Source organism: Rattus norvegicus, chromosome 5 (assembly GCF_021556685.1).
Source record: "Rattus norvegicus strain SHRSP/BbbUtx chromosome 5, alternate assembly SHRSP_T2T, whole genome shotgun sequence".
NCBI lineage: Eukaryota > Metazoa > Chordata > Mammalia > Rodentia > Muridae > Rattus > Rattus norvegicus.
The window spans coordinates 102,725,434-102,738,954 of NC_141538.1; the positions used below are offsets into that span (position 1 = coordinate 102,725,434).

Here is a 13,521-nt window from a genome sequence, read left to right on the forward strand (position 1 = left end):
CAATTTGATTTGATTTCTACCCATCTCTCTTCCACCAGCACCAGTTTGACATTGAAACTTGTCTGGCTGCACAGACACTGGATTTGTGACATTGTATCCTCATGAGGCCTTGTTTCCCTTCTCTGGCTTTTGTTGTTGTTCCTCCTCCTCCCTACCCACCCAGCTGAGGACCTAAACCAGGGCCTTGTGCTTGCTAGGCAAGCACTCTAACACTGAGCTAAGTCCCTAACCCCTTGTTTTGTTTTTTTGAGGAGGTGTCTCACTATATGGGTCTGGGTCCCCCGAGACTCACTACAGAGACTGGCTGTCCTCTAATTCACTGAGACGTGCCTGTTTTTGCCTCCCAGAGTCCTGGCATTAAAGATGTGCTACCTTGCCCAGCCTCCATTCCCTGGCAACCTAGTTTTCCACCTTTACCAAGACCAGATTCCTAACTGACTTGGAACTATAAGATTCTTGGGATGGTATCTCAAGCCATCTTCTCACTTCCTAGGACAGTTTTCACCATATAGGTAGACATTGAGCAAATATCTTCTGATTCACTTTGATAGTTCTGTTTTCTTTTCTTTCTTTTTTTCTCGGTTATTTTCTTTATTTACATTTCAAATGCTATCCCCATTCCTGGTCTCCCTCCACAAAACCTCCACCCCATTCCCCTCCCCTTTGCTTCTATGAGGGTTCTCCCCACTCCCTGCCACCCACTCCTACCTCACCACTTTAGCATCCACGTTCACAGGACCAAGTACCTCCCCTCCCATTGATGCTTGATAAGGCCATCTTCTGCTACGTCTGCAACTGCAGTCATGGACCCATCCATGTATATACTCTTGGGTGAGTGCTTAAGTCCCTGGGAGCTGTGGGCAGGGGGAGTCCAGTAAGTTGATGTTGTTCTTCCAGTAGGGTTGCAATCCCCTCGATAGTTCTGGATTCTATGTCCCCTTGACTGCTTTTAGGAATGAGACTTCTCCATGGCTGATCTGAACAGAAATGCTAGAAATGGTTGTTTGAGTTGACAAAAAATAATAATAATAATTTGGGCATACCAGAAGTGTTCAGTGTCATATCATTTTAATTATCTAGAGGTGATGTCATTTTAAAGTTTGTAATGAGAGCATTAGGTCATGGGTCATAGAAACTCTTCTGCAGGAAAAAAAATTTTAATAGTCTTTTCCCATTAATAAGAATGAACAGGTAGACCAGAGAACTTTTCTCCCACCCTCCGGCTACATGAATTCCAGTGTGTTGTCAAAACTGTCTGCTGAGGCTGGAGAGATGGCTCGGAGAGCAAGCACAGTTGCTGCAGCTGCACAAGCACGACATCCTGGGGCTCACCAGCCCCCACTTACAAAGCCTGGTGTGGCTGCTCGAGCCTGGAACCCAGTACTGTCAGGGGCAGGGATGGTAGGACCAATGGGACTTACTGGCTACCAGCCTAGCTCCAGGTTCAAGGAAAGATCCGATAGCAAGCAAATATGAATGACAGAGAAGGACAGCTGCTGTCTTCCTTCGACTTCTCACCTAGAAGGACGGACGGACAGACGGGGACACACACACACACACACACACACACACACACTCTGCAGATCATTGCTATTTCTCTTAATCAAGCATTTGTATGCACATATGCATGTGCCTTAAATTCTCATTTGTAAGATACAGAAAAGAAATAAGACTTGAAAACTTAGAGGCGGAGGAAGAGAAGCATAAAACTGTACACTCTCCTTAAAGTCATTTGCAACCACCATCAGGTCAGGATGAAGCTGGATCAAATTACTACCTCAGGCTCCGTTTAGAGAGGCAGAGGTCAGATAGTCAGATGAGTTAACCACAAGAAGACAATCACTAGTTTCTGTGAAAAAAGCTCACAAGTGCCACTCTATCCCTTTACTTCCTTGAGCTTCTGTCCTGTATTCCCAGTTCATGCAAAATCCAAATAGAGTAAGAGCCTCTTTCTCCCCTTCCAGTTCTGAGGATATAATTGAGGGCTTTTTTTTATTTGCTAGCTTACAAATCTAAAATACTCTAAACCTCAGGATTATTTTCAGGTCCAAAAAATTAAAACCATAAAGTAAAACACAGTGCTAATATTAGTGGGTAGCATCGTAGCAATATTTTTAACAAAATTTTATCACCTTTTAAAAAAAGCTTATTAAGTTGAAGAGGGAAATAAAAACACCACTCAGACCCTTTACAAAGCATTTCTCTCTTTACATACCATAGCAACCTAATAAAGACATGGTAACTTGGCAGATGGCGTGGCACGTTAGCCTTGGAACAAAATATTAGATGCCAAAAACGTATTAGAAAAATCCCTTCCCTCCTTCATTCATCCTTCCATTTATGTCTTCTCCCTTCCTCTCTCCTTCCATTTTGTTTTACCCTTCATGTCATTCTGTAATAAAAGGTTATCAACTTATAGTTTTTCAATGCTTAAACAAAAGACATTTGCTTAGGCCAGAAAGTATTTAGGACACCCAATCTGGACAATAGCACTGTAAGTAACAGTTGCTGTCATACTTAAAACTGTTTTGGAAAATGTATATGGACTGGCTATTTCTACACTGAGCAGAATTATTCCCTTTGTCTTCTTCTTGCACACATGTCTGAGGCCCTCTCTTTAAGGGAGTGTGTAGAATCTCCCAGCTGTACACTCTGGGGTCTCAGCATCTGTGGCCATGAAATAATGCAGACAGGGTGCCCCTCTTCAGGGACAGGGGAGATAAGCTCTGTTAAAAATACAACCATGTTTCTTTAAGAACTAGGAGATGGTTTTTAGCCAGCCTGTGCAGGCAATGAACATTATCCCTGCCAGGTGGCAGTGCTCCCAGTGACGGAAGATGTAGAGCACTGTGTGTGTGTGTGTGTGTGTGTGTGTGTGTGTGTGTGTGTATGAAAGAGTGTGCATGAGAGTGTGTGTGTGAGAGAGTGTGTCTATGTATACATGTGAGTGTGTGCATGTGTGTGTGTGTATGAGAGAGTGTGAGAGTGTGTGTTGTATGTACGTGTGCATGTGTGTGAGAGTGTGTCTGTGTATATGTGTGTGTGTGAGAGAGAGAAAGAGAGAGAGAGAGAGAGAGAGGGAGGGAGAGAGAGAGAGAGAGAGAGAGAGAGAGAGAGAGAGAGAGATGAGAAAGGAAGAGAGGAGGGAAAGAGGAGAGAAAGAGTGTGTAGGTCCAACATCCCTACTTTATAAATTATAGGCCCCTTAAGAATTCAAAGAATCAATCTAAATCTAAGTTGTATCAGAAAGAGAAAGCCTCTTCTCTCTCCCCTCCCTTCTGCCCTCTTGTGTTCCCTCTCCTTCCCTTTGCCATCCCACTCTCTTTCTAAAGATTGATTGCCTTAGACACAGACTCTTTAACTTCATCTACAGAAGAACAAAATTGTAGACAGCTTTCTGCATATCACACTTTTTCTTATTAGTATGAAACCAATGAAAGGGCCTGTCCTCCAGAGAGGAAAGGATTCAACATTTTGCCTTGTAATAGCTGGCTGTCTTTTAAAACATTGTCATGTAATTTCAGTGTCACCTAAAGTGTCTTATTATAAAGGCAAATCTCTCTGTCAAATAGATGTCACTATTCAGTCTCAGAAAGAAAAAAATTCTACGAAGCAATGAGATAAACATGGGTTTCCATGAGACTTATTCCAGCCTGTGAGCCTAAAAGAAAAGAAATAATACCTAAAGATGAACACTGCTAAGAGATGGGCCGAGATCATGAATCCCTTCGGATAAAGAACGATTTGCAATTGTCACAGTAAAATTTAGAATGTACTTTATGAAAGATGAAGATTCAGAACATTTAAGAAGTGAGACTCAACGTTTCTCACCCATTTTTCTTTTTCTTTTGCACACAGCCATACTTTTAAAACTGGTTCTTTTATCTTCTACTTAGAGTTAAAGTTATTTAGTAGGTCAAGGGTCAAAGGAACATATTCTCCTTCTGAGTGTAAGCTATGGAAACCTCTCAGCAGTCAGCTTATAATCTCTTTCCCTCCAGCTATGAGCTGGCTAGTCCGGCAGTATAAGCTAGCACTCACAGGGTGAGCATGGCGTGGCTTTCATGCGCCTAGTTCCTCAATGGCTGCAGGGAGCTGAGCCTCTTCACTAATCAGATTTCAGGGACTAAGAAATAAGCCTGTGGTTTATGCTGTTGAGATTTCAGGGTTTATCTTTGTAGCAGCTAAAGTTGCCCCAACTCTAACTGGAATATTGCCATATCACAAATGCAAAATGTATAGTACGGTTCAGCGACAAGGGCGGGAACAGCAGTCGAATGGACTTTGGAGGCTGGGAAGATGAAGATAAGTTAGGCAGTGGCAGAATCCTTTGATGATATTGCCCCTTGATACAACTCAGAAGGTAGGCCAAGTGCATGCTGGTTCTTCCGCTCTAGGGGAAAGGGTTAGAAAACAGAATGCTGGTGGCAATTCACCAAGGGGCAGAGGAACTGAGGCAAGAGTTGGCTTCTTTTCAAGTAAAAATAAAACTGAACACCAGAAACGAGAGGTGTTGAAAGGCTGGGAAATTCAACTGCTACTAAAACCCAAATAGTAAGGAGTACAATTGAAAAAGATTCAGCTTTGCATCTAAGAACAAATCAGAAGTGAAGCCTCCTCGCTGTCTAAGCTAGACAGCCCCAAGGCAATGAGGAAATGGAGCAGGGGTAAGGGTGAAAAGAAAACATGACTCATACCTGAGAGTTCTAACCAGGAAGAAGCCGACTTTGAGCAAATAGGTTAGAAGTCTATCAGGGTTGTGACAGAACTGTACCCATGAAACCTATAAGCTTCGTCAGCACATCAGTAAGCTTTATCAGTGAGATAAAGTGAGACGATTATCAGTAAGAGGTGGGCTTTGAAAACCATGCATTTCCCATGGGAACTTTTCTTCCCCTCCTCAAGTTAGAAGTGGCTAAAATGGTAAGGTCCGAAAACCTTCTAGATGGTGGAGCTGGTGGCCATGCAGAACAATAGACAGAACAGTTTCTTTCACAAGGTAGGGTCTCCTCACTCCAACAGAAAGGTTTTCTCGTCTCAGTAAGACAGACAACAATCTTTACAAACCAGCGCCTGCCTTGTGTGTTTACCACTGGCTAGGTGTGTCTGTCACTGAAGAATTACTAAGATAAACCAGTGTAAGGAAGGACTGTCCCTATCGTCATCCACTCTCTAGCCCCACGTGCTTACACAGTGTTGAGGCTAGAGGAGGTCCTGATGATCACGAGAGAACACCTACTGCCAGCTGACTTGCTCAATGTGTGCACGAAGCAAGGCCTTGCAACTTTCCCTCCAACACCAAATGCTCTTGTGTGAGAAACATTCTTTAAAGCCTCTAAGATTTCTTAGTTGATATGTCCGGGTTGAAGATGGGTCTATGAACTCTCAAATATCTTTTCAATGTATTTATTTTCTGTTTTACCAGGTATTAATTTTTCTCGATTGCTACAACACCTTTTGCCTTGTGTATTAGTTGTAAAGTTTAATTTTTTTCTCCTAGTATAATGTCTGATATGTAAGTATATTACACATAGATAGCGGTGATTTTTTCCCTTTGATTTGAGCCAAAGGTCCAGTTTCAACCCCCGTGTGAGTTAACAATAGAATGCGAATGAGACCGTTGCCTCGTGCTAGCTGATTACTCAGCATATTATACAATTGATGTTCTGGGGTGAGAGACATGTGAACTCAGAGCTTGATGAGCAACAGAGGCAGTGGGAGGAAAACACACGTGCATTTGCTTAGCCCCCTCCCCAAGAACAACGTTAACCACAATCAATACGTAAACATGTAAACGGAGAGAAGAGTTTAGCGCCTTTTAAGATGGAAGTGACAGGTCACTGTTTAGAAAACCTCCCACCCAGGGATGACCTTAGGGCGTCGGACGTTCCAAGAAAGCCCGCGGTGTGAGTGCGTCCGCACAAGAAACATCAACTCAGAGAACACAGGCCTGGAGGTGGCTTTACTTGGGGGGTGCCCTTGTACACCACATAGTTTCAGCGTTGCTCAAGGAAGACACAGTCACATTAACCCTTGTAAAGAAGACATTTTAAAGATTCAGATGGCCTAAAAGAAGGATAGAATTTTCCATAAACCCATAAATAATAAGCTACAGTATCAAAATCTCATGGATTTGGAACAAAAAAGGTAATTTGGAGTCTATATCAAGCTCTGAAGACTTTCAGAATATGAATCCAGAATCCTTCTTCCCTTTCTGAACTGTAGCCATTTCAGCCATTTTTACCTTCAAAACGGTTAAATATAACTGGTTTTTTTTTTTAATTTCTCTGCTGAAACTTCCTTTCATTATTCATCGACTATGGGTTCCTTCTCCTGAGTTCAGCATAGGCAGCTGCACGCCTAGCTATCATAGCCAGGTTTCAAGGACCATAATAGATAAGGAGGAGAGGAGTAAAGCTCCCAAACTCTCATTGGGAGATTGGGTCCTAGATGCTGTTCCTCACATTCACATGTTCTTGCTCATAACTTGTTAATTTTGTTACTAGGAAATTGAGAAGCCTCATTAAAAAAAAAAAGCCTTTATTTTGGATGGTCACACACTCGACAGAAAAAAAAATAGGTATTTCATTAGTAGCGTAGACTAAGATTCCCAAGAACAGTGGAGAGGACAGAGGTAGATTCTACGAGGGTGTCCGCAGCGTTCAGTGTTTACGTCTGTAACACACAGCACGTGTGAACTCACAGACACCAAGGCAAACTGCTTGGAGACTACTTACTGTTTGTCCCACAGACCTTGGCTGTGTGGCTCAAGGACAAGGAGTAATGGAAAGCTGTGTAGGGAAAAGCAGCACGTGTTGTGCTTGACAGAGAGGCTTCAGACTGCTGATACCGTGCTGTTACTACACACACCAGAGGTAAATAACCTGCAAACTCAAACAACTGCCAAGTGATCTGTTCTGAGTATTCAATAGCTTGCTTTTTAGTACAGTTTGCTGGCATCTACCATTCACTTGCAACAGCAGCTGTGTCTCACAACTAGTTGGCTAGTTTCTTGTTGATATGACAATCCAATTCTTAGAAGCTAGAGCAATCCAGTCTCAGCCCAGAGCAGGGTACTCCCTGCCTGGAGACAGAAACAACGGACCATGGGAGTTCCGTAAGCAGCCATGGCTTCCTTGCACACTGGGGGTTGCAATGACACCAGAATCTGCCCCCATCTACTTTAACTCCAGCACAGACTATAACTCAGCAATACAGGGCTCTTCCTAGGGATCAATTCTATGGTTAAAGACAGGAAACACCACAAGCTATGGTTTAAACATTGCATTCCTGCTTCAGATAATCTGATCAAGACAAATCCCTCACTCCTGGAGAGTTCAGCAGCTTGTATTTTAGTTGATTCCAGATCAAATCAAGTTGACACCAAGATTAGCCATCACAGGGCCTCTACAGTTTGCCATTCTATATAACTCTTAGCAGAATCCAAATAAAGCTCTTTGGGATGCACTAGCCAGAGTTTAGCATATTCTCATATCGCATTCCTCCCGACTCAGAAAATGGTTTTCTTTCAGACTGGTTGAGGCCAACAGAGGGACACTTGGCCACCTTAGGCATCCAGAAAAAGACAGATTGTGATGGGAGAGAAGACACTCCTTGTTAGAAGGTTGGCAAGCTAATAGGAATTTGCATGAACCACAGGTCGGAGTTCTCTTCCTTTTTACAATCTTGGCTTCTACTGGGGGAGGATGGAGGTTTGACTAATCTTCCTAGACTGATGGTGGTGGCAAGTTTTCATGATGGTCCCCAATGAACCCCTTTCCTTGACTTTACATTTTTGTGTAGATGCCTCATACAATGGTTACATTATGACCAACAGAATATGGCAGAAGTGACAGCAAAACAATTATGAGGTTAGGTCACAAACAATCCTTGACATCTGTCCCACTTGCTCTTAAATTGCGTGCTAGGAGGAAGAAAAAGGGGTTGCCTTGTTGTGATTGGCCCAGAGGAGGGTTCCATGTGAAAGAGAACTAAGGTCAGAAGTCATGTGAGCGACCTTGCTGGGGGAGGTTCTTCTATTTCTATAGTGAAGCCTGTAGACTACAGTCCCAGATGACATCTTGACAACAAGCTCATGATTGACTGAGAGCCAAAGCTACCCAGTAAGCCCCTGGCCCTCAGACACTGCATGAGATAATCAGAATTTGTTGTTTTAAACTGCCAAGTCTGGGGCAATTTGTTATGCAGCAATAAATAACATACACACAATCTTAGACTGTCTTTCTGTATGTTCCCATATAACTCATTCATGATCGCAAGCATGTACTCTCCGGTCGGGGGCCTCCATTGAAATACTTGTATTTTGAGGAAAGAGATCAAGCTGGTGATTTCATCCTCAGTGCCAAGGGTAGTGCTTAGAACACAGGAAGGACTCAGTCAATGTCACTGGAAAAATGAATAAGATGGTGTCAGGCAGGCTGATGGGACCTGCCAGCTGAGGACCTAGCTTGTGAAGCTGAAACTGAGTTACTGTCTCCAAGGTCTAGAGGTTCAAGGTTCAAAACAAAATTTCTTCTGCTATGACTTTCCTTTCTGTTCCCCCACCCCTGTTTCTCCAGGTCGGCTGTAAGTAGAAGGAACAGTCGCTTCAATTACCCCAGCCATGAGAAGCTCAGACCATGGGGACACTCCCTGAGAACACTGCTGAGATGGGACATGGGAAATAACAACAAAAGAAGCATCCGAGGGGGAAGGTTTGATCATGGAGAAACGCTTGGGCAGGCAGCAGCTTCCAGTGAGTTAAGGAACCCACACAGTGTGGGGCCCGCTGTCAGGAAACATTAAGTAATGTTGACTGCATATTTTCCTGTCTACCTGAGAGTAAGAGATAGGGAAAGATGTCCCATGTTACGTTTTCTCATTACAGACCTTTGAGAAGAAAAAAATATATATAGCATTCCGGTAGTGTGGTAAACAGGGCCTGCACGTGGAATAGTGGAGCGGGATCTCAAATCCCTCATCTGTTACTTCTAATCTTTTAACCATAGACAGTTCAGCTTTCCTCGGTCTTAGATTGTTGTTGTTGTTGTTGTTGTTGTTGTTTTCATCTACAAAATGAAGAGTGTTTAACCAGCTTTCCTCTGTCCCCCCAGGACTCGCTGAAAAACTTTTGGCTGAATTGGACTGGGATTCTTGAGGTCAAGCGAACTTTTTAAAATATGTAAGCAGATATTTTGGAATGTTTGATTAAATTTAGGGGCTATGAATACAAGGGGTGACTCAGAGGTTTCCTGCCAGCTTGGGATGTTGTGTTGCTATTTCTGAAGGTAACAGAGTGTCACTCCAGGACACACGCATGGACCCAATACTAAGTAAGCTTTGACCGTGACAAACTGAGTTTTTAATTCCTCATTTGCAAAAGAATACTTAGGAAAACTCAGCATCTGATGAAAGAAAAGAATAGGAGGTGGGGGGGGGAGAACTTTACAATTTGCCAGAAGTTAATAGGTTTTCTGACAGTTCATGTGTCTCAGAAGCTTGAACTCTCATAATTTCTACCTTTATAAATTAGTAATACTCCCTTACATTGCCTTAGTCCTTGCTGTTCATTAGGGAAAATATATCTAGGGTGCATTCCCGTAGACTCTTTCAGATGTATAGTGAGACAGGAGACCTGCACCTTGCAGCATTTTCATAGTATATAACTCTATAAATGGAAGACATACAGAAACCAAGTGGCTATCAAAAGGGAATAGCCTTATTTTTTTTTCACTCATTACTGAGGATTGAACATAGGGCCTCATGCGTGTTGGGCAAATGCTCTACCACAGACCCAGAAACTCCACTCTACCAACATTTTTCTTTTAACTTTTCATGTAGAAACAAGTCTGGCTAAGTTATGTCTCGGTTTCGCCTGACTCTGTAGCCTAGACTGGCGCCCACCTTGTGACCTTCCGCCTCAGCCTTTCTAAGTAGTAATGGGGATTATAGGCTTGCCCCTCAAGACTGATTCTTTTCCGTCTTGTTCATTTTTCCTTTTATCCTTCTCCTCCTGGAAAACTCACTTATGAGTTTGTGGCCTCAAGAAGATTAGCTTTCTTCTCAGTGCCTTGCTTATTCATCCATAAAATGGAATTAATAACATTGCACACCCAACAGAATCATTAGGAGAATTAAATTATCACTTTATACATACTAATACATACTTAGCAGTGTGGCTAACATACAGTAAATTAATGATAATTGCTATTATAATAATAACTAATTTTAAAGGGAAATAGCTTTTATGTAAATGAAATTTATTTAAAGCATGACCCCAAATATTTAAAAGTATACCTCTGGAGCTTGACAAACAGGTTGAATACTTCTGGAAAGAGTTTCTCCAAAATCCACAGATGCTCCCTGTCTTAGTCAACGTTCTGTTGCTGTGAAGAGACACCAGGACCAGGGAAACATTTATAAAGGAACATATTTAATTGGGGACTCACAATTCAGAGGTTTGGTCCATTATCATCAAGGCAGGAAGCATGGCAGTATGCAGGCAGACATGGTGCTAGAGGAGCTGCGGGTTCTACATCTAGATCCACAGGCAGCAGAAAGAGAAAGAGCAACCGGGCTTCACTTGAACTTTTTGAAATTTCAGAGCCCACCCCCAGTTATACACTTCCTCCAACAAGGTCACACCTTCTAATTGTGCCACTCCCTGTTGATCAAACATTCAAATCTATCAGCCTACGAGGGCCACCTCACTCCCCACACATAGTGCCATGTCAGTCAAATCTTAATTTGCTTATTTTCTTTTGGTGTCTGTGGTAGTTTGAGTTAAAATGCCCCCTGTAGGCTTAGATGTGGCACTATTTGAGGTGGTTTAGAAGGTATAGTCTTGCTAGATGATGTACAACACTGGTAGATAGGCTTTGAGGTTCAAAAGACAATACCATTCCTAGTTCATTCGCTTTTTGTGCTTGTAGTTCAAGATGTGAGCTCTCACTTATCAACAGTTCCTTCTACCTGCTTCCACAATTCCCGGACAGGATAGACTCTTATCCCTCAGGAACCATAGGCCCAAATAAACCACTTTCTCTGTAAGTTGCCTTGGTTTTATGTAACGATAGAAGAGTAACTAAGAGATTGGCACCAGGGAATGGGCTATTGCTGTGACAGACCTAATCGTTCTCTCTGTGTGAGGAAAATGGATAATGCTGAGACTTTGGAGTAGAAAAGTGTTTAAATTCTATGAGTAGGGCTTAATGACCTATCCTACAGGAGTTCATAAGGCATTAGTACTGAAATCTACATGAACTTTGGAAGCCTAGGTCAATAGGTTTCAGAATGGCAGGGAGAATATTAACAACTGTGCTAGAAGATATTCCTGTGATAGTTTGGCAAAGAATTTGGCTACCTTCTGCCCTTGTCCTAAGAACTTGCCCAAGGCTAAATTAAAAAGTAACAAGTTAATTTTGGGGGAGAGGAAATTTCAAGACAACATATTGGCTCTATGGTGTTGATATTATTAATTAGTAATACATAAGTCCACAGTGAAAAAGATCAAGTGGGATATAGAATATACAGTATGATGAGAAAGAGTACATCAGGAATGTTAAGGTTTCATTAAAGGTTTGTGATGAGATAAGGGGAGGTCTGACATACAGCTGGGAGATGTGGTAGGGAAGCCCTGAGCCTCACTGGAGAACCTAAAATGTTTGAGATGCCATGGGATATCTGCAGATGAGAGTTGCACATGGAGAGTGGGACAATGAAACCAAGAGAAAATAGTACGTTATACAGGCAGCAAAGATGAAGTCCCGAGTCATCTCAGCCATTAGGCACCAGACACGAAGCTGCAGACTTTGGCATTTGTCCTGGTGGTTCTGTCTTTCTTTGATCAAGTATGTCCCCACTGTGCCCCCATTCTTCCCACTTGGAATGGTGGTGTATACTCTGTGCCATCATGTGGTGGAAGAATATTTGCACTTAGAGGGACTTACGGTTACGAGATTGCCTTGAGTTTCATAAAAGAGTTTAGACTTTTAAACAGTGTTGATCCTGAAAGACAGTGAGTAAATGCCACTGAATGAGTATGTCTCTCATAGGCTAGAGTTTGAATGCTTGGTCCCAGTTAGTGGCACTGTTTGCATAAGGTTAGGAAGTATGGCCTTGTTGGAGAAAATGTGTCCCTGGGACAGGTTTTTGAAGTTTTGAAAATAATGTACTATTTCTAGTTCGTTCTCTCTGCCTCCCACTTGTGGTTTGAGATCTGAGCACTGAGCTTTCAGCTTTCAGCTCTAGCTTCCTTGTCTGCCACTGCTGCTTTAGTGTCCCCACCATAATGGATGCCAACAATCTTGAACCATAAACCCAAATAAACTCTTTCTTCTAAAAGTTGCCTTGGTCATGGTGTTTTATCACATCGATAGTAAGTAATACAGTGGCTAATAATTTGTAGCTTAAAACAACAGCATATATTATCTTGCACATTCCAATGAGCCAGGAATACAAACAGTTGCATCGGGTCCTTTGGATCCCTGATGGATCCTGCCTATCCAGGATGAGTGCTAATGGTCAGGCTGCTGGCGAAGAACCTGCTCCAAAATTCATTGGGGGAGGTTAAGAGATTTCATTCCCTTGAAGTTGAACAGAGGGCCACAGCTATCTATTGCTGAGAGAGTGCCTTCAGCTCCTAGAATCCACCATGCTCTTTTGCCATATGAACTCTCCCAACCTAGCCATTTCCTTTATCAGATCATCAGGAAGAGCCTGCATGGTAGCTTTTTCTAGCACATCAGTCATATACATAAACTGCCACGCCATGTCATATCTATCAGCTTGACTATATTTTGCTGGTTATAGTCAAGTCACAAGTCCTTCTTATACTCAAAAGGGCATGAACACACAAGTGCAAATGGTGGGAGCCTCCTCCAAAGCTATCCATTACTATCCACTGTCAAGAGGAAAGACACCATTCATTCTCCATTTTAATTGCCCAACTTGACCTCTGGTTTAGCCTCATAGACTGGGCAGGATTTGGTGTCTGTTAATCAAAGGCACAAAGCACAGACAAAATGGGAAAAAGCTTAAGAGAAGGGGAATAGGAGAATGTGTTCTATTTGAACTGTGGCTGGGGTGATGTCAGTGTCCAAGGGCAGCTCTTTAAATTCCCAGGGCCCCATCACTATGGTTCTGGAGAAGGCCCTCTGAGGAGACCCACAGACCAGGCCTAAATCAGTCACCTTGGACCTGTGAGTCTGGAAACTGACCCCCCGAGCCATGGGCAAGGCTGCCTGCCTGACAGACTTGTAGGGAAATAACTCTAAGCTCCCTTCAAAAGACAAGGGATTATTAACAACACACTACTCAAGCATTCTCCTTTCCAAAATGGAAACAGGCTCACATTTCAGCAAGAAAGAATTTGCGTAGACCTCCCGATAGTAACTCTGTACCAATACAAGCTATGAAATAAATCTGGTACTTGTCCCTGAGTTGTTTTTAAACAGGGTACAAAACTACCCAGAGACAAGTCCGAACTCAGAAAATCATCTGGTAGGTCCCTCACATGGCTCC

General features: G+C 42.7%; 1 protein-coding gene and 1 long non-coding RNA gene across 3 annotated transcripts in view; one reads left to right on the plus strand and one right to left on the minus strand.

Moving 5' to 3' along the window:
* Positions 1-13,521, minus strand: part of Nfib (nuclear factor I/B) — a 406,951-nt gene that overhangs the window by 299,198 nt on the left and 94,232 nt on the right.
* Positions 7,916-9,232, plus strand: LOC102551858 (uncharacterized). Its single transcript, XR_015621433.1, has 3 exons — positions 7,916-7,996; positions 8,580-8,755; positions 9,114-9,232. It is a non-coding gene; the product is annotated as an uncharacterized LOC102551858 (long non-coding RNA).